Source organism: Panthera tigris, chromosome D3, assembly GCF_018350195.1.
Source record: "Panthera tigris isolate Pti1 chromosome D3, P.tigris_Pti1_mat1.1, whole genome shotgun sequence".
NCBI classification, from domain to species: Eukaryota; Metazoa; Chordata; class Mammalia; order Carnivora; family Felidae; genus Panthera; species Panthera tigris.
In genome coordinates this window covers 25,625,167-25,646,914 of record NC_056671.1, presented here as the reverse complement: position 1 = coordinate 25,646,914, position 21,748 = coordinate 25,625,167, and the positions used below count along the sequence as shown (strand labels likewise).

Below are 21,748 nucleotides of genomic sequence, written 5' to 3'. Positions count from 1 at the left end.
TTCTAAGTATCCTTCCGTTAAAGACTTCCTGTCCTTGTTGCTTATATATATTTCTAGATTCGCCTACACGGCAACCTTTGCTCTCCGCTTCCCTTCCCAAGAATGTTCTAGTTTCTTCTCTTGGGAGATGCTTAAACTGAGCCTGAGTTTATGCCCATAAACACCTTGCCTTTTATTTATTTATTTTTTTCTTTTTCGTTTTTAAATGTTTACTTACTTAGTTTGAGAGAGAGAGAGAGAGAGAGAGAGAGAGAGTGCAGGGAGGGGCAGAGAAAGAGGGAGAGAATCCCAAGCAGGCTCCACTCTGTCAGCACAGAGCCCACTGTGGGGCTTGAGCTCATGAACTGTGAGATCGTGACCTGAGCCAAAACCAAGAGTCGGATGCTTAACCGACTGAGCCACCCAGACGCCCCATCACCTCACCTTTTATAAAAGAAAAGGACACCTGGGTGGCTCAGTTGGTTGAGCGTCCGACTTCGGCTCAGGTCATGATCTCACAGTTCGTGAGTTTGTGTGGATAGATAGATACATGGTACATTAGGTAGATGTACACTGTGATATCACGACATACATTATAGATACACCAGATAGTAGACAGGTAGTAGATTAGGTGGATATATATATGATAGATACGCGATATGTATCCTATAACTATATACTATATATATACATAGTTCTATATACATAGAACTATATATAGAACTCTCTCTGTGTGTGTGTGTGTGTGTGTGTGTGTGTGTGTGCATATATATATATATTTTTTTTCCTGGACCATTTGAAGTAAGTTGCAGTCCTGACGCACCTCTCTGGAGTGACCAATTGTCCTAGTTTGCCTTAGATTTTCCTAGCTCTGGTGCTATGATCCCACACCCTGGGAAGCCTCTCAGAGCCAGGAGTGAACTGGCATGGTTGGTCACCCAACTGTTAAATAGTTCAGTGAGTACATCCTGAGAACAAGAACAATCTCACACACACTAAACTCAATTCACGCATTGCCTTTAGATGTCACGTTTCTTGAGTTTCCCGCAGACGCCTGTTTATTTCATCCCCAACAGTTTCCCATCATTTTTTTTTTCTGACCTTAGTAATGGATTACAGGCCACTGACTAAACGGGAATCCATTCTGATAATCAATAGATAGATACGGAGTAGAGAAGGCACAGCTCCTTTCTACAGTGGGTGGCCAATTAATAAATGCAAAGACATAACGTAGTTAGAAAATCAGCATTTTGCAGCCGTCACGGATTAGCAGGCTCGGGCAGCTAGTGTCGACAAATGCGAAAAGCCAGGAAATAAAAGGATGATGAGTATCGGGCTTTATAGTTCTGAAGTTGCCTGCAGGGGGATTTTGGACAGGGACCTGGGTCACAGTAGAAGTGATTGCTTCCCCTCAACCCCCCCAGTCTGGTCTTGCCCCATTGGACCTTCAGCTCCCTGGGTGGCTTGTCGTTTCGCTCACTGCTGTATCCCGAGCACTTCGCCACATGCCCGAGACATAGCAGGTGCTCAGTAAATGCTTGTAAATGCTTGTAAAGCAGTGAAGGACCAGCGAGGTCTCTTTGGGCAGGGGCCGACAAAAGAGAAATGAATTTCGCTGGACCTACTCCGCCTTCTTACAGAGCGTGTGATTTCTTCTGTACCGGGTTCCAGAGCAGGAACGGTGGTGAGCGTCCACTCTTTTAAATGTTAACAACGTAATAAACATGAATCACCGAAGAGTGCTTTTAAAATAAGGTTAATGGGGCTGCGTTTATTCCATTTTGTTGCATGGTTAACTAGATCCGAATAATTACCAGCCCCGCGTTTATGGATGCCCATTTTCAGGTTATTTTTATGTAGCTTTGTGCGGTGAAGGCTTTGTTTCTTCTCTTGGTTTTATAGGCCTATATGGAGTAGGACATTCAGTAAAGGCCAGCTACAAAGGAGTGACCGTCTCCGGGGGACGACTCTCCAAAGCCCAGGTCCCCTGTGCAAGGCCACCCCACGGCAGGCTGCACCAGTCCTTCCAAATCCTGCATGAGCAGGGGTGCAGGAGAGAATCGTGGCCCCAGGGTGTTTCGAGAGAGGCAGGGGACAGCTGACGTGCCCCTTGTCACTTCCCCGCCAACATTATTGTTCCCCATTTGGAATTAGGGACCACACCAGCCCATCCCCCCTCCTTTTTCTCTGCGGTGTGCAGAGCTGAGTGCTTAATCGACATTTGCATAAGATGCCATAAATCATAGAATCTTAAAGCTGCAAGAAAGCTCAGAGGTCAACGTGTTCTCCAAGCAATGAACAAGGAAACAGGAATCGCAAGACGGGCCAAGCACAGTGCTACGCCCTTTACAGACCCTTCTTCATTTTAATACTCGCAATTAACCCCGCGGAGGCCAGAGTGTGATGCCCACTCGGCAGATGAGAAGACCGTGATGGCTGGTCCGGGCCCCCGGCTGGGATTCTCACCTGAATGTGAGTTGCTTGACTTCAGGCTTCAGGCGCTGTGCACGGGGACCCCACAGGTACGGCGGATCTGGTCATCTGGAGGGCGTGACTGGGCCTCCGTTTCACCATCTGTGAAATGGGTGTCATGAGTGCAGCCACCTCTCCTGCGTGTGCCCCACAGGCTTCAGGCAATGAGAAAATGCGAGCCTGGACGTGAACGTGCTCTAGAAACGGACTCAGAGTGCAATACTCAGCCTTCAACACCCCGACGGAGCCCGGAGTGCCCAGAAAGCCCCGACTCTGTGCCTGGGAGTGGTCCGGGGCAGAGAAAAGAGGCACGGATGTGAGAGTCAGACAGAACTAGGTTCCCATCGTACCCTTTCTGCCTGGCCAGTGCGTGAACTTGAGCAGGGAACTCTATCGGCTTCTCCACGTTCCCTTCATAAATATTCCCAGAGTAATGGTCAAGGGCACAGACGCAGAATGTCTGGGTTCAAACGGGCTCTGCCAAGGATGATGTCTGTGTGACTCCACACGCGCGATTTATCATCATCATCGTGGAGGTGTGGAGCACACGTGATACTATGCATAAATCTACACGCAAAGCAAGACGTTTTACAAAGGCATACCCTCGTGTGACCGCCAGCAGATCAGGGTGCGGAACGCTTCCAACAGCCCAGAAGCACCCACCATGGCCCTCCCAGTCAATCCTGCCTTCTGCCCCAGAGGTAATCCCTGCTCTGACCCCTACTATCATCTGTTTTTGAACTTCTGTATAGATGGGGACACACAGTAGGCTCCCTTTCTGTGAGTCTCTTTACATATATGTTTATTTTTAAATTATTATGTATTTATTTATTTTTGAAAGACAGAGAGAGAACGAGGGCAAGCCAGGGAGGACATAGACAGAGGGAGAGAGAAATCCCAAGCAGGCTCCGGGCTTTCAGTGCAGAACCCAACGCAGGGCTTGAACTCGTGAACTGTGAGATCATGACCTGAACGGAAACTAAGAGTCAGATGCTTAACCAACTGAGCCACCGGGCACCCCTATCTATTTATTTTGAGAGAGAGAGAGAGAGAGAGAGAGCAAGCATGGGCAGGGGAGGGCAGAGAGAGAGGGAGAGAGAGAATCCCAAGCATGTTCTGCACTGTCAGCACAGAGCCCAACGCGGGGACCGAACACATGAACCATGAGATCACGACCTGGGCCGAGGTCAAGAGTTGGCCGCTTGCCCGACTGAGCCACCCGGGTGCCCCTGTCTGGTTTCTTTCATTCAGTGTTGCATCTAGGAGGCGCGTCTATGCTGTTGGGAGCTGGTAGCCCATCCCTTCTCACTGCCGTGTAATGGTGCGTCACGTGACTTCACTGCAGTGTGTTTATCCATTCTCCTGTTGATGGGCTTATGGGATGTTTCTAATTTTTAGCTCGTACGCATAAAGATCTCATGAAAATTCTTCTGCGTGTCTTTAGTATCCCCCCAAATGCTCGTTTCTTTTGGGTGTGTACTCAATAGGAGAGCTGCTCAGTCCCTGTTTAGACACCTGCTTAGCTTTAAGACATGTGAGTACAAGTGTTTTATCCCCTCTGTGCCTCAATCTTCTCATCTGTAAAATGGCGCCAGCCCCCTGAGCCCGTCGTGAGGACTAAATTGATCATCTATGCACAGTGGGAAGAAAACAGCAAGATACAGAATGTGTTCAGCTAGATACCATTAGGAGAAACTTAAAAATCTGCATGAACAACAAGATGTAACGTTTATGGATGCATAATCATGTAATAAACATTCAAAAACATCTATTGCCATAATAAACTCCAAATTTAGGCTCCTGGGGGGAGGTTTGGGGAATCTGGGTGCATGCAGGGGACTCAGCTCTATCGGTAATGTCTTACTCCAGAAGGAGGTGATCTGGAGGAAGTACAGCATTAGGTTAAGATTATTAAAAGCTGGTGTTTGTTATATTTTCTGTGTTCTTGTCTCTGTGTTCAAAATACTTCTCATTAAGACAAAAACATTAATACTATGCAATATTAATCTCCAAAATATTAATACTCTAATGATTTGCATATTGCCTAGAAGAGAGCTTGCAAATAAATGTTAGCTATTATTATTCCTGTTATTACCAAGAGCTCCTTGGATAGCTGATTTTATATGTGGTCGTGGGTGAATCTACCTGGAAAAGGGGATCCGGTGTAGATAGGGATCACACAGTCGTTGGCATATAGTAGGCCCTCAGTACATCCCAGCTCTTGAAATTTTCTTGAAACAATCAGAAGTCACCAAGCACGGTGGTTGGAGCTAAACACGTCACCCCTTCTGGGTGTCCAACCTTAATCGCACCGGGAAACAAAGACACCCAGGAAATCTGTGCGTTGTGGGGGCCATGAAACGCTCACTCTGCTCCTAGATTAGCCCGAGAACCCGGCCGGGTGAATTATTCTGTGTCTCCCAAGAACGAAGCAAGGTACCCAACAGCCAGGCTGATCTCGACCACGGGCTCCGCTTTTAACAAATGTGATGCTGGCACTATTTATTTTCCAAACGTGGTTGAATTTGTACTCATTGTGGAGATGCAGCTGGGAAAAATAATGACCAGGAAACGCACCCACGCACACACACACACACACACACCCACGCACACACGTGTGCACATGCACACAGAATAAGCCGCCAGCAACCAACCTTCCCAGGAAAAAGATGGAAAAGATGAAGATAAACAAAAGGAGCTTTTTTTTTTTTATATCACTTTAATTAAGAGGAAGAAAATAGCCCACGGGCATGCACGTATGTGGATGTGCGTGCCTGTGTGCACCTGTGCGTATGAGTTGAAAGGAGAGAAACTGAGTGGAAGGAGAACATGTGCACTTAGCTTGGGAGATGTGGGGACTTCCTCGGCCCCAACCCCGAATCCGGCCACCAAAAAGACGTTTCCTGATTTGCATTCCACCGGCTGGCCGGGCAGAACCGACATACTTTACTTTAATAATGTCTTAGGCACGCACCAGGGTTCCCCAGCCCCAGTGAAATGGGTCCCCCTGCCCTAGCGTGGTGCCCAGGATCAAATGCTATTCCTGGGCCGGTGTGAGTGGAGCTGCTAACCGCTTCACCTCAGCTTGGCTCACAGCGATATTAAAGCCCAGGCCTCCAGCAGATCAGCCTCGTAAAAAGAGAGAAACAGGAGCCCCATTAGGACAGGAATAAGGAATTCTGGGGAGCAGGTGCAGGGAAGCTCCAGGCTTAGGTCAGCTTTGCCAGGTGAGTTTCACTGGTGAAATCTTGGAGACCCTGGGGGGCTTTCTTCGGAAGCAAAAGGCATTTGGAGCCTTTGGGTTTGAGATCCACCCGGCTGTGCCACTTGCAAACTATGCGCGGCTCCCTCTGAAACTCAGTTTGCTCACCTGCCAAATGGAGCAAGGCCATCTGCCATCCGTCCCGGGTTGGGGCAACAATTGCAATGAAGAACGTCTAGCACTGTGCGTGGCACGGCGCCAGTCATGCTGACTGGGTCTGACTTTTAGAGCAGAGAAGGAATCAGACTCTCTGAAGGCAGTCAGTCTGGTAGGGAAGACAAAACCTCAAATGGGGACCGAATGGAAGGAGGCTTGGGGTTGCGGAGCGCTCAGGAAGAAAAAGCAGCCGGGCGCTGCTGAGGGACCAGCCTGAAATGCAGCTATAACCTGTGTACATGGCGAAGCCGGCTGGATTCTCCAACGTACCTGATTCTTCTCATCAGCAACGGTGACCAGTGGCACAAAGAAAACCTCTTTGTTAATCTCCTCATAAACACCTGCCACCTTCCACGTGGTTTGCATGAGCTGTCTCATGTAATATTTTATCCTTATAATGATGCTATTTTCCTCTCTGCTGGACATCTGTTGGTTTTACCAGCCTGGCTTCCATTCCTCCTTCTATCTGCTAAAGATACATTGATTTTCTTCCAGAAAAAAAATAAGTCACTGTGTGCTTCTGACATGTTCTGTATCCCTGTGTTCTCGGCTTGCTCGGAAGAGAAGGAATCTGGCTACGGTTCGGGTCTGACCAATCAGTGTATTCCATGCCTCTGGTGTCACTGATTGACGGGGGTGAGAATGTGATATACACCAGAGATAAGGCTTAATTGCAGGACTTTAGATGTAACTATTGAGAAAGGGATGTTCTTTTCAATGACGATTGCTGAGCTAAGAGGAGAGAGGCTTGGAGCTATTGGCACTACGTTTGTTACCATGAGGTAAGGTCTTGCCTAACAATGAAACAAACACGAGGTAAGGTCTTGCCTAACAATGAAACAAACACAAGGAACTCAGAGTAGCGATAAGACAGTCCTGAGAGCACCCTCTGAGCACCTAGATCCAGCCATTCCTGCAGCTAGAGACTCCTTGAACGTTACAGTTCTGTGAGCCGCTACATTCCCTGTCTCTCAAGCTGCTTGTGTGGGATTTCTGTCGCTCAAATCTGAAAGGATCCTGAGTCACCTCATTTTTATATTAATGTTAAGTCCTTCGGAGAAGCAAGGAACATAAACTTGCCTGAGGCCACACAGTTTGGTCGATTCGCCTGCATCAACCCAGATTTTCCTGGATCCTGACGCCATACTCTTAACCCCTGGGCAGTTCTGCTATTGACATTATCTTAAGAGAGATGTTGGATTCTATTTTATTCTTATGGTTTATGATGGGGGTAGCAATGACTAGCTCTTGTCGGTGAGACTTCCAGGACCCGCTGGTGCTTGAGCTGCTAATCACTAATGGTGGCTTTGTGGATGGTTCAGTGGGACGATGAACCACATCTTATGGTTCATTGGAATAATCCACCACCGCCTCTAGGGCCATCGAGACATAGATTTTTAATTTTTTTTTTAATTTTTGTTTTTAATAGTGTTTTATTTTATTTTACTCCATTTTCTTTTTTTAGGGGAAAAATAACTTTATTTTCTCCGGGGCTGTGAGCAGACATCTCGTCTCAGAACTTCGGGAGTGGCTTCTTGGGGCCAGCAGCCTGTGTGACTTTGAGTACGTCGACGCACTCAGTCTTACTCAAGGGCTGCCACTAGCCCGCTGTGACCATGTCGCCAACCCGGACATCCCCGAAGCAGGGGGACAGTGCGCAGACACGTTCTTGTGGCTTTTCTTGAAGCGGTTGCACTTTTGGAGGTAGCGAGGCCGTCTTGGTGGATGACAATGGTCCTCTGTGTCTGTGTCGTTGTCACCACCCCAGACGAGAATCCACCCTTGGATGGAGACATGACCAGAAAAGGGGTATTTCTTGCCAACGTAAGCGCCCTCAGTGGCTTCCCTGGGCATCTGGAAGCCCAGACCCGTGTTTCTGTAGTATTTTGCAGCTTCTCCTTGCCAGTTTCTCCAAGCAGGACCCTCTTCTTATTGTGAAGGGTGGTTGGCTGCCTTGGTTGGCCTGCTCAGTGCGAATGTCCACCATCTTCCCGGCCACCTGAAAAAAGGAAGAATACTGTTTTATGTTAACCAGTTAATGCGGGGCACCTGCGTGGCTCAGTTGGTTAAGTGTCTGACTTTGGCTCAGGTCACGATTTCACGGTTCGTAGGTTCGATTCCCACATCGGGCTCTGTGCTGACTGCTCAGAGCCTGGAGCCTGCTTCAGATTCTAAGTCTCTCTCTGTCTCTGCCCCTCCCCCACTCACACTCTGTCTCTCTCTGTCTCTCAAAAATGAATAAACACTAAAAAAAACTAAAAAAAAAAATGGAACAGTGGATAGTTCACGAGGACTTGTGGAAATAGTAACAAGGGTTCCTGTGTTCGCTTCCCCCAACGATAATATCCTACATAGCCATAATAAAGATGGCCAAAGCCAGAAAGTCGACAATAGTGCAATACTATTAACTCGAACATGACCTAGTGTGGATTTCACTGGTTTTACGTGTACTTATTTTTCTTTTGTGTCCAGTTCTGTGAAATTCTGCCACACGTGTGGATTTGAGGGACCGTCACCATGAACAAGATACAGGCTGCTCCATCACCGCAAAGAAACTCCTTCCCTCAACCCGAAATAGTCACACCCCACCACAATCCTAATGCCCAGCAGCCACCGATCTGATCTATCTGGCTATACCTGTGTCACTTTGAGAATTTTTATTTATTTTTATTTTTTTTATTTTTATTTATTTTTATTTTTTATTTTTTTTCAATGTATGAAATTTATTGTCAAATTGGTTTCCATACAGAGAATTTTTATATACAGCATTCTCTTCTTCATATTTGAACGTTTATGTCAAGATGAATCGTATAGCACACAAACTTTCAGGATTGGCTTTTTTTCTCGCTTGGCACAATGCTCCCAAGATCCATCCAAGGTAATGCATGTATCTATATAGTCTGCTCCTTTTCGTTGTTGAATAGTATTCCTTTGTATGGGCATACCGTCGTTTGCTGAACCGTTCACCCAATGAAGGTCAAGTTAGTTCCTGTTTGAGGTGATGAACAAAGATGCTTTGTATCCACATACAGGTGTTTATGTAAAGATAAGTTTTCACTTCTCTATAAAATAAATTTTTTCTTTTTTAATGTTCATTTTTGAGAGAGAGAGAGAGAGAGAGAGAAAGAGAGAGCAAGCAGGGGACGGACAGAGAGAGGCAGAGACACAGAATCCCAATCAGGCTCCAGGCTCTGAGCTGTCAGCACAGAGTTCATCGCAGGGCTCCAACTCACGACCTTCAAGATCATGACATGAGTCAAAGTCAGATGCATAACCGACTGAGCCATCCTGGCGTCCCTCACTTTTCTATAATAAATACCCAGAAGTGGAATTGCTGGGTCATATGTTACGTGTAAACTGTATAAGAAAGTGGCAAGCGGTTTTCTGGAACAGTTTTCCAGAACATTTCCCCCAGCAGCAGGTTGGGGTGAGGGGGCACACAACCCTCTTCCCGTGCATCTTCTGATGAACGGCATCACGTCAGGAGAATGTCACAGAAAACATGCAGTCTCCCTCTCCTGGGACCATGCTTAGGAGCCAGTATGAAATGACACCCAACACGTACATTCAGAAACAACTAATTTTTTTTTTCCTGATGATAAACACAATGTTTCATCGTGGCAAAAAAAAAAAAAAAATCTGGAAAACTCAGCAAAAGGTAAAGAAGAAACAAAAATTTCTCACAATGTCACACCAGGCAAGAAAGCACCTTTGGGATTTCAGTGTTGGGCTTGGTCTTATGTTTTTCATTTTTAAAAAAAATATTTATTTATTTATTTTGAGAGAGAGAGAGGGAGGGAGAGAGAGGAAGAATCCCAAGCAGGCTCTGCACTGCCAGCACAGAACCTGACGCGGGGCTCGAACTCACGAACGGTGAGATCATGACCTGAGCCGAAGTCAAGAGTTGGACGCCTAACTGACTGAGCCACACAGGCACCCCGAGGACTTGTTCTGGGTGTCTTCCATAAACGTGCTCGGATTTCATCCATCCCTGGCTGGTGGGGGGCCACCTGTTCTCTCTCCCTTAGTAAGAAAGGAACACGAGACGAAACCACCACCCCCACCACAACAAACCCCCCCCCCCCCAAAAAAAAAACCACACCCTAGGCCTTGACTGCTTCTGTCTTATCGGCCTGCTCTTCATCGAGCCCGAGTTTGCTCTCGCGGCCCTCAAGAATAGACACATCTCTCGCCTATTCCTGTCACGCGCCTCAAGGCTGCTCAGCCTGGTCTTATCAGCGGAAGGCACCTGGTGCATTGTGGGAAAGCCGGCAGGGTGGGAGCCCTTTCCAGAGAGGTTCCCCCCGACTGGGCCCCGGACCAGCCGCCCTGCTGACCTAGAGTTGATTTTTCCTCCTTTTTGCATCCTCCCCACCTTCCCTCGCATCAAGGAGGCTCTGGGGCTGAATAGAAATGGCCTGCCTGACGCTCTTGCTCCAGACCGACAGCCCGTGAGACCCTGTCCAGCCCTGGGCTGAGGGACAGTAGACCCCAGGGGAGAGAAGATCGTACCCTGCCCTCTCCGGCCAGGCAGGAAGGACGTCAAGTCCGGGAGCCCGTGACAATGGCATCTGCCTCTCAGGAGCACAGCATTCTGATGACTACACTTTTTATGATAGATATGTTTTCCTAGAGTTGGGGAAACCGGTTCAAGTTCAACGGCGGCCACTCTCATCTCGCTAGGGTTTTTCCATTTTCCAAAGCTCAGGCCCCAGTTGCTGGCACGTTTAATCATCGAAACGACCTCTGGCCATGACTCCAGTCTTCCAGAAGAGGAAGCGCAAAGTGCAGGCAGGCACAAAGAGGCACCAGCGCCGTCTGGAAGTTATACAGCCAGGAAGTGGCGGAGCCAGGGTTCTGACCCCGCGAGTCGGTCTCTGACTTCCTGCTATCGTCAACGTGTCCGCGGGTCTCGGCCTCCCCATCTGCACAGAATGGACCTGCACAGAATGGACCTTCATCTAGTTTCTTTCTGTGGCCATCTTGCATTCAAACTTTTGATGACCCAGTATCAGGATCAAATATTTGCTCAGTCCAGCCTAACAAGGGAGCCCTGACTCTTGGAGCTGAAAAACACGAACAGAGTCAAGTGAGCATTTGCCAAATTGCGAGAGATTGGCCCAGACCCAGTCCATCGCATGCTGGGGGTGTGTGGCTGAGGATGATGACACCTGGCAGAAAGTTTGGGCAACCGAACAGGAGCGAAAGGACAGGGTAGATGCCACAGCAATGCATTTACAATCAACTTATTGCTTCAGTGGTGGTGGTGGGGGAACATAGTTAACATTAAAGATGCTAAAGATAATGGAAACTCATAAACCCAAGTCAGCAGAAAGTCTACTGCCTAGGAAGATCACTCTTTACACTTGGCTGAAACTCTGGTAAATACCTCTCTGCGCGTATTTCTAGATGAAGAGTGCTGGGTTGTACACGTGCGTCACCCTCGTGTCCGGTCACGGCAAGTGGGATCCTTTCCCCGTGTCGGTATATGACCCTCCATACGTTCATGGTTTTGGAATATTCCAGGACTCAAATATACCACAGTTTGTTGAACTGGTGCCCCGGTGCTGGACCTTTAAGTAGTTTCCAAACATTTGTTCTTGTGAGCTGCCCAGTGCGGGAAAGGGGATCTGGACAGAAGATATTACCCATATAGACATACCGACACATATAGATAGGGATATAGGTATGGATGTAGATGCCGATTGATATTGATATGTGCAAATACTTTAGGTATCAGAGTCTATCTGACAATGAGAACTTGTTTTTGGGGGGTGAGGGGGTAAGTATCTTGATAGGTGATCAATTTTGAGGTGGAAGGTGAGCCCGGGTATGCTCTCTTCTTCCTGGGAGGCCACACGGACCAGGCGGCAGACACGTAGCGGGTTCTCAGTCACTATCACTTTCCCCTTCTCTCTTATTCCAGCCTCACTTAGGAGACAACAAAGAGGCAGCCTTCACTGAATAATTCATTCAGAAATCCAAACAAGGACTTCACACCTCCCATGTGCCAGATTCTATGCTAGGCATTTGGGACGCAGCCATTGAAAAGGCAAGGGACCTCACTTTCTGGGAGCTCCAGGCAAAGGAGAGACGCCCAAATGAACGGCACAGGGGAGGGGGTGGGGGGGTGGGGAGGGTGTAGAGGAGGCAGGAACAAGGTCAAGACTGACCGCTGCTGCTCGGATTAGCCTTGGGGAAGACGGGTGAGCAGAGTCAGCGAACGATTTCTGGCACAAGACACACCCAAACTGAACTTGGAGGGGGGAGATGATGGGAATTCTCAGGTGGGAAGTGAACTTCTGAGGGATGAAAGGGCCTAGAAAGGCAGTGCACAAAGTCAGAGCTGAAGCGGCTGGTGCATGGTGGTTTCCTTGCAAATGGCGGGCGAATGGAGCCCCTTTGGCCCATGACATTCAGTAACGGGGGTGGGATGGGGCTAAGGTGCCTCCAGGGGCTGGGACAGAAGAGGACAATGGTGTCTTGGGAGGGTATGGGTCCTCTGGGGACAGCTCACATCAATTTTCAGGAGAAGATGAAAATCCTATTGATCACAAGAACCCCTCCTGAGTTGTCAATGCTGGCAAGAGATTCACTATTAAAACCAAATGAACATCCACAACCATGAAAACAAACAAAAAAAAAAGCAGCCACCCATCCCCAAATGCCCTGTAAGCTAAACAGAAAGGCGTCCAGGTGACAAAATTCTGCCCACAGGGCCCCAGTTCACCGGCTTATCACACGATACCTCCCCAGCAGTACATGACCTTAAAAGACACCCTCCATTTACATGTTTCAGAAAAGATACCCCCTGCCAACATGGCCGGATTTATTTTTAAAGCAAGGTTTCCTTGTCTGTGTTCAACTCGATGGGTGGAGAAAATAATTAGAATTGATTTCTCTGTACCCACTCAGGAAAAGAATAGGAGGTGACTTTCGTCTCTCTCCACAGGAGACAAGAAGAAAAAAAGAAAAAAAAATTCCTTCCAATCCGTGTCTAATCCCACGGATAGTCTCCTCACTTTTGGGACTGTTTTAGTGGTGTCTTTTGATTACAACATTGGTTTGAAGAGACACTAATTGTACCCTGCTTACAACGCTTGTAATTATGCGTATTACATTTTGATTCATTTCCATATGTCAACACCACTACGAGATGGGGTGGGGTGGGTGGCGGAGGACGGCTTTTATAATCCGTTATTGTCTATGGAAAAGAAAAAAAACTCCGCACAGAACATGAGTGAAGTGTTCTTTGTTGAAATTGGAAATAAGATTATACATAAAAGTCGTCCTCTGACATCCAGAAAATGGACAGTTTAAAATAAATTGCCACCGCTGGTCAACAAGATTGCCAGCTCCCCTCTCTCCTTTTACACTAACGAGGGAAACACCTTTCAAGGCTTTAATCGCAATATGTTCGAGTGTTTTCAATAGCTTTCTTCTTAATAAAGGATGACCCCAGTATTCCCCCCTTCGCTGAAGACTTTGTCCTACCCCTGATTTGTGGGCGCCGTGTGAAAAAAGACAGACAGAGAGAGAGAGAGAGAGAGAGAGGAGGGAGAGGGGGGACATTTGGGGGTGGGACAGGGGGTAGCGACATGTCTCCTAAGCTTGCAAAATCCCAAGCGACACGGCGGCAAAGAGAACAGGACCCTCCTGGCCCAAAGGGCGATGACTCGGAACCAAGTAACAAATAAATAAACCAAACAAAACAACAGCTTCAACCCCCACCCCCCTTCACTGTGGGGACCTTGCTTCCTCTGAAGACTTTTCCGGAGCGCAAACCATTTCTGTGTTTCCATGCAGGGGCCGAAGCAGGTTATTGGCTGTGACCCTGGGGCTTGAAAGATGCGGGTAGGCTCTGGATTGCAAATCTGGAAGGTCTGGGAGAGGAGGCTGTGAGCTTTGGAGCAGGATTTGCAAAAGGCTGTGGGTGGAGGCAAAGGGGTGTATGGGTCTAGGGTACCCCCTCCCCCATTTCCCCACTTACACAGATGAGGACGTAGGGGACAGGAAGAGCCTGTTATATGTGCTGAATTGTATCCCCCTTCTCGAAATTCGTCCGTCGAAGCCCTCGCCCCTGGTGCCTCAGAACGTGACTGTATTTGGAGGCAGGTGATTGAGTTAAAGTGAGCCCTAATTCAATCTGATTCGTGTCCTTAGGAGAAGAGGAAATTTGGACACAGAGAGAGACACTGGCAAGCAAGCATGCAGAGGAAAGGCCATGTGAGGACACAGACAGTCGCAGGCCCTCTGCAAGGCAAGGAGAGAGGCCCCAGGAGGAACCAATTCCGTGTCACCTTGATGTCGGACTTCCAGCTTCTAGAACCGTGGGAGAATACATTTCTGGTGCTTAAGCCCCCCAGGGCTGCACAGCCAGACCGGATGCAGGGACAGTGTCTCCCTGAGCTCAAGGCTGGAAGTTTGTGGTTAAAAGGACGAATTTATGTCGCAGTAAATAGACATACTCCAGGATGTCATAATAGGAAACACCATTCACTGAGCCTTAGGCCAGCTCTGTGCAAGGACTTCCTGACTTCATCTCTCCCACTGCCGCTCTGTGCACTGGACAGCTCTCTTCTCTACTCGACGTGGAAAATCGTATGCGGCCGATGAGGATTTGAGCCCATGCTGACTTACACGGTCTTCTTGTGGCTTTGTATCTCCCAGTCTCCAGTGTCACAACTGTTCAGACCCATCATTTGGGAAAACGCCAAGGGCAAGAGGGAAGAGCCCCTCCCCTCTTCCAGACAGCTTCTTCACCTCCCTGTAGCCAAGCCCCTGATGTCTTCCCTCCCAGGTCATCACAACGGGAATCAAACATCCGTGACCAGGCTGGAGGTCGAGCTGCAGGCTCTGAACAGAGATTCATTTCTGCTTCGTCACATTCCCAAGAGTTTTTATGTCTCAAAGCCTGGCTACGCGTGTGCTCCTTGGGGGCCACGAGCACGGCATTTTGCAATTCCTCCTTTTCATGAGGCCCCTGGTGCTGTGACTACGTGGGACAGATTTGCTCTCTCGGATCAGCTGACCCTGCTGTGGGGTCAACTGTCTGAGTGTTCACAGTAACGGGGTACTGTCCCCGATAGAGTGTTGCGCTTTGAAGTAAAGGAAGAGACACCCCCAGAGGTGGCCTACAGGTTGTCAGAAGAAGCCCCAGCCTGGCCAGGCACCGGCCTGAGAATTCATCCTCCGCCTCCTGGCACCTCTCCTGTGAGCCCCAGCCTGTGCTTAGCAACATCAAGGAATAGAAGCAGTTAACCGTCGCTGTTGGGGGGGCCTATTCTAAGACCCTAGGCTCACCGGAGCCTGTCACTCTCCCTACTGGCCAGCACGGAGGAGCGAGCACCCCTGTTCTTCAGAGGACGACACCGAGGTTCAGAGAGGCACAGCAAAGTGCTGAAATTCCCCCAGGGAGCACGGTAGAGCCGAGCCAGGATTTGAACACAGGGCTGTCTGACTCCAGAGCCCGTGTGCCAAACCGCTGGACCGCACCGTCTGCTTGGGCAGCGGCCCTCTGCTCCTCTGTTGGCCCTGACGTGCCCGCCAGCTGCCCACTGAGTTCGAGGTCATTTCTCAAGGGTCTGTGCCCTCTCCTGGTGTCTGTGCTCTGGGACTCCTTGGCTCCTGCTCTTACCCTGTCTGCCTCCAGGGTCATCACGCGAATAAGATTCTCCTGGGCTCCAGGGTCCTTTTGGACCCACCTCTGCAGTTTCTTGTTGCCTCTGTGTTGTCCCCGTGGTTGTTCAACTTGTGTCCCTTCATACTTTGTTTTGTGTATAGTTTTACGCTGATGCTCATTGATTGGATTCCACCATAGTTTCTGCCATCCCAGAATGGCCCCCCGCAGGGCTGAGAGCCCCGCAGTGTGGGGCCCCGTCCCGTTCACCCCTGAGTGTCCCTGCCTTACACAGGGCCTGGCCCACGCCGTGTTTAAGAAATGGTCGCCAAGCTAATGTGTTATTGTCCATGCTTTCCTACTGTAGGTGTTTCTTAGGCACCACTATGTGCCAGACACTGGGTTAGATGCTGTGGATATAATAGTGATCAAAAGAGAAATCTTGACATTCGTGGGACTTATTTCTATTAGAAGCATGGTGATCAGAAAGAAGGAGGAGGGGGAAGGGAGGGGAAAGAGAGTATAGGGGGAGGGGGAGTGGGGGGAGTAAGGGGAGGAGAGGGAGGGGGAGGAGAGGGAAGGAAGGGAGACAAAAGAGAGGGAGATGGGGAGGAGGGACAAGGAGGAGGGAGAGGGAGAGAAGATGAGGAGGAGGGAAAGGGAGGAGGGAGAGGGAGAAGAGGAGGGAAGGGAAGGAAGGAGGGGGAGGAGAGAGGGGGAGGGGAAGAGGGGAGGAGGGGTGGGGAGGAGGGGAAGGAGAGACAGGGAGGAGAAGGGGGAGGAGGGGTGGGGAGGAGGGAAAGGAAGGAAGGAAGGACTTGAAGGAGGAATGGGAGAAGGGATGGGAGAGAGAGAGGGGAGGAGGGACAGGGAAGAGGGAGATGGGAGGAAGGGAAGAAGGGAGGAGAGGAGGGAGAGGAGGGAGAAAAAGAGGAGAAGGACTTATGCATGGAAATGTCTCAGAATATCAAAAATGCCAAAATATCAATGGAAGTTTCCTTTTTGTTGAGTTATTCCCTTTTTTCTATTACATTGTCTTGATTTTCTCCTTTTCAACACTAAGCCCATACAACTTGTTTAATGACTTTTGAAAAATGAGGGGCTTTTTGGACTTGAAAAGGTGAGAGACCATGGACTGTCTGGTCCACCCTGTTCATTTTCTGATGGGGAAATCGAGGCACAGAATGGTGACTTACCCAAGGTCACAGAGCAAGCAGGACAGACTGAGACTGGGCAGACCTCTTTTCCCACACACAGATCCTTGGGGGAGGAAGACCCCACTGAAATGTCGTGGGGCCATGCAATACCCGGGCAGTGGCCCTTGGGAACCTGTGCCACGGCCCTTAGCTCACCTCTAACCGCAGCCTGGCTGTGGTGGACGGTTCCAGGCAACTAGACTCAGGCCACAGTGTCCACGTCAAGCACAAGCAATGAGGCATTTTTTGCTTTCTGTTGGGACAATAGTCCTGACAGTGGGGCAGCCATCGCCCCGAGGTCAGCCCTCAGCACTGCAGTGACAGAGCTGGGACTCTGAGATTCTGAGTGGTCCCGGGGCAACTGAGCCCCCCTTCATAGCAGTGACCATGACAACCTCCCTTAAACTGGCTCTCCCTTATCCCCATCTTGCTGAACAGACATTAAATAAGTAGATATCCTTCAATAAGCAAGATGCATGGTATGCCAGACGGTGCTACCAGCACCAGAGTTTGGGGACTAGAAAGGGACAGAAGAGGGAGGAGGCAGGGAGCCCCAGCGCTCTCTTTAGGAAGCCCAAGGGAAGTGAATGTAAACACCCCCGAAGAGGGAGGGTGCCTGCACTGTGAAGGAAAGAGCACTGTGGCCAGTGGCTGGAGGGGAATGAATAAGGGAAAGATGACAGAAGAGCCCAGGGAGTCTTGGAGAGGGCAGTTAACTGCTGCAGGTTCATGCAGCAGGGCTGGCTTTGGACCCTAGTTTTTCTGAGTCACTCTTCTCCATCACACCACGCGTGGTCCTCAAAAATATTGAACGGAAGAGGAAAGGAAGGAGGGACGGAGGAAGGCAAGGAGGCAAAATGGATGAATGGATGGATGTAAGGATGGATGATGAATGGATGGCGAGGTGGGTGGAAGGATGGCAAGAAGTAAAGAAGAAAAAAAGAAAGATGGTGGATGGATGGATGGATGGATATGAATGGGTAGCAGGAAGAAAAGAAGAAAGAGAAGAAGAAAAGAAGGAAGTGAGGAAGGAAGGAAATAAGGAAGGAAGAGAGGAGATGGATGGATGATGAGTGGATGGATGAATATATGGCCGGATGAATGATAAATGCGTGTATATATGTATGTATGCATAGATGGATGGAAGGATGGATGGATGGATGGATGGATGGGTGGATGGATGGATATGAATGGATATCAGGAAGAAAAGAAGAAAAGGAAGAATTAAAGAAGGAAGGAAGGAAGGAAGGAAGGAAGGAGATGGATGGATGGATGGATAGGTATGAATGGATATCAAGAAGAAAAGAAGAAAAGGAAGAATGAAAGAAGGAAAGAAGGAAGGAAAGAAGGAGATGGATGGATGGATGAATGGATGGATGGATGGATAGCAGGAAGAAGAGAAGAAAGGAAGCAAGGGAGGGAAGGAGGAAAGAAGGATTTTTTAATGTGTTTAACCCCCATGCTTCCTGTGCTCAATCCGGCCCACTGGTGTGTCAGGGGCTGCTGCCTACACCCCCCTCAGGCTCTCTGTACTCTCCCCTATGACCCCCTGGGCATTCCGCAGCCTGAGCCCTCACCCCAGAAAGGTAATTCTACCCTCTAATTACAGCTCTTGTAAAAGTAAGAGAGGGGCTCATTCTTCAGAAATAAATCAATACAAGTTAAAAGGCCATCCTGTTTGTTTCTGTAACAATGCTCTTTAGAAAATTGGGTGCTGTTCCATTTGCTGACGGGTACCCCATCCGTCATCGGCAGCCAGAGTCACATCACATTATGTTGCCAAACATAATATAGCATTATCAGGACGCTGCATCACATTGGAGATTGGCAGGGAAATGAATTTTAGCGGAGAGATCTCACTTGAGAAAATATGTAAAGCCAAAAAAGAGGAAAAGCTTAAAGGGAGGTTTTCATAAGCAGAAATGGGATTTACAAAGCTCAATGGTGCTGGAATCCCCAAACCAGGAAAAAAATCACAGCACTACCAAGAGACAACCATAAAAACAAGTAAATACGTTACTTATTAGAATAGGGACCACAAAACTGTCAGAAGTGTTTCCTCCATGGAGATGCGCAACAACCACTCAAGACAGGTTTTATTATTCCTGTTTTATGGTAAGGACATTGAGGCCCAGAGAAGTTAAGTGAGTTCCCTGAAGTCACACAGCCATTAAGCAGCAGAGCCAGGATTCAAAATCTGACCTGCTGATGCTGGAACCAGAAAAACCCAAGGTACGTGGATGAACTAAAGCCAGTTTCCTATTTAGATATACATGATACACTCGATTGTCTAAAAGGCTGGGAAGCTTAGCTGAAGCATCAGACTACACAGATATCATATTCTTTTTTGTTTTAATTTCTTAAATGTTCGTTTATTTTTGAGAGAGATGGGGTGGGAGGGGCACAGAGGAGGAGACACAGAACCTGAAGCAGGCTCCAGGTTCCGAGCTGTCAGCACAGAGCCTGATGTGGGGCTTGAACTCACGAGTTGTGAGATCAGGACCCGAGCCGAAGTCAGTCACTCATCCGACTGAGCCACCCAGGCGCCCCCAGGTATCACATCCCTGCCAAGGAGGGACGGCTAATCTGGATGGCCCTTTCAGCCCTATGATCCTCTGGGTCTATAAATAAGTGGCCCTTGGGCTGTGTTGGCTCAAGGGAAGGTGACTGTCCTCTTTCTGGGAAGGCTAAGCCTGCGTCTGTGGCTGGTACATCTTAGTTGTGCTACGTAGGAGTTTGATTTTTCACCAAGGACAGGGCTCAAGGTTAGCAAGCCACTCTCCCACTTGTGGCCCCAACGGGGACCTCAACTCTGCTTAGGGTGGAGTTTACAGGTGGATGAAGGCAGCTGTCAGAGGGCTCCAGGCTGCCTTGTCCAGACCCCTTCTCTGTCATGTCTGAGCGGTTTCTTTTTCTGAGTCCCATGACACTTTTTCCCCTGGCTGATCCGAGCTGGTGAGATGGGCATGGGGGCATCAGTCCTTCCAATGTGACTTGAGGACCTAAACTGCCTGAAGGTATCAGCCTCAGTCCCTGCACTGGAGATGGACAGGGGAGAATGCATATAAAGAGACAAGTGTAATAGGCTTTCAATTGTTTGTAAACACTCTCTGATATCTCAAGTGCTGAATATAGTACCAGACTCCTCGGGTGGGGGTGGTTTCTATAACTGGGAGCTCAGATTGTTACTTCTGTGGGGACTGTTCAGCCATAGAAGCACAAAGAAGGAGAGAGTATTAACTGAGCTAGGGAGGAAGCAGAGAGGTTCAAGTTGGGCTTTGAGGCATGGATAGGAGTTTGGTGGCAGGCAAACCTACTAGAGATGAAGACATTCCAGGGAAAGAGGCTAATGGGAAGAAAAATAGGAAGGAACAGCATGTTTGAGGAATAATATAATTTAGGAAGCGGTATCCCTGGTCTGTCAAGTGGAGGGGGCATTGGAATGACAGATATATGATAAGACCCAGTTCGTTCAGTACCGTGCCAGTCTACCTGTGGGTGGCACTATAGATAGAGTCCAGATGCCATGTGACAACTTTGTATTTCCCCAACCCGAAGCTAATTAGCCAACAGGCATCAGTGTGTAGAACTTCAGCGATTTTTTCCCCTCACTTTTGAAGCCCCCTTTCCTTCAACAGATAGGAGAGGGTCTCTATACTTCAATGGACATCGAAATCGCCTGGGACACTTGTGGAAATGCAGATTCCTGGGCCCCACCCCCAAGAGATTCTGATCCTGGTGGTCCCCCGATCACACCTGGAGATACACTGCTCCCTGTGGACCCTGAGCGAGGGCCCCGTAGAGACAGAATTCTTTATGTGGCCGCAGCCGCACCAGAGATTTGAAGCCACTAACAGACATCCCCCAAAGGAGGCACCGTCGTTTCAAGTCGGGAAGGAGGGAGGCGGTGTGGGGGCTCCAGATTTCACAGCAAGTACTTTGCGAAATCACAACGGCATACTCTGCTGTGGAACCACAGCAGCACCTTATTAAAAAAAGATCAGTGGGGCCCTTGGAATTGATCACAAACTATTTCTGTCAATGTCACACACAACTGTGTTTGGGGAAGTTCACAGACACATCTGCTAAATTGAAAGGCTTTGGGGTTTGAAAATAAACAAATAATAAATAAATGAATATGTAATAAAATGGAAAGGCGGAGGTGGGGGGGTGGGGAGGAAACCCACACTTTGAGTCCGGAAGACAAATCGAAGAGAAAGGAAGATGATGTATCCATACTGTGGTGCGTGGCTGATACCACACTCTGAGTGTTCGGGGGTTGGGGGGGCAGTGATGAAGGAAGAAAGGCGACAAGGAAGGAAGGAAGGATCACATACTTCTACAACAGTCTGGAGGCAGCTGTGTCTAGAACAGGACCTTGGAAAGGACTCTATTTCCAGTTCCTAGCGTTGGTTTTAGGAGTGGCATAGTCTGGTTGTTAGAATGCGTTGTCAGCTGGGGCAGCCTATGGTACACTCCTGAGCAGCTGTTTGCAGTTGGGGAAGAGAGACGTGGTATAAAATAAGGAAACAGACTCAAATAAGAGAATTCTCTCTGGCAGAGCTGAAAGGGCCTTTGGAGGGCATCCATTCACTGTCCAGATGGGGGAGGTAAGACCTGGGGGGGAGAATTCTCACCGAAGGTCACCCTGTCCTAGCGGCAGGACCAGGGTAAGAAGCCAGGTCTCTGGACGCCTAGTCTAGTATTTCTCCCTCTGCCTCATGCCGTGGAGGTCTAAAACAGCCACAGGCTTCAGATCAAGCGTGGGGGACCACCTGGGGCACTGGGGAGTCAAGAACAGCCATAGCTGCCTGAACTAGCGTCGGGTCTCAAGTAGGACTCACGTGTAAACTGATCTTACCTGTATGTTTTGGCACCAGAAACGCACGCAGTGACGTGCTGTACAATTGTCATGACAGCGTTAAGTGGCCACGGTTATTCAGCAGGTGTTCCTGGACGCTCAAGGCCCCAGGAGCCACAGGGATGGAGAAGACCAGGTGCACACCTGCTCTTGAGTCTTCTGTCTCCTCCACTCTCTTCCCTGGAGGGAAGGTATCTTCCTTT

At 48.9% G+C, this 21,748-nt stretch overlaps 1 pseudogene; it reads right to left on the bottom strand.

Annotated features, from left to right (window-relative positions):
* Window positions 1-7,382: 7,382 nt before the first annotated feature.
* Window positions 7,383-7,856, bottom strand: LOC102959020 (annotated as a pseudogene).
* Between the last annotated feature and the right edge of the window lie 13,892 nt (window positions 7,857-21,748).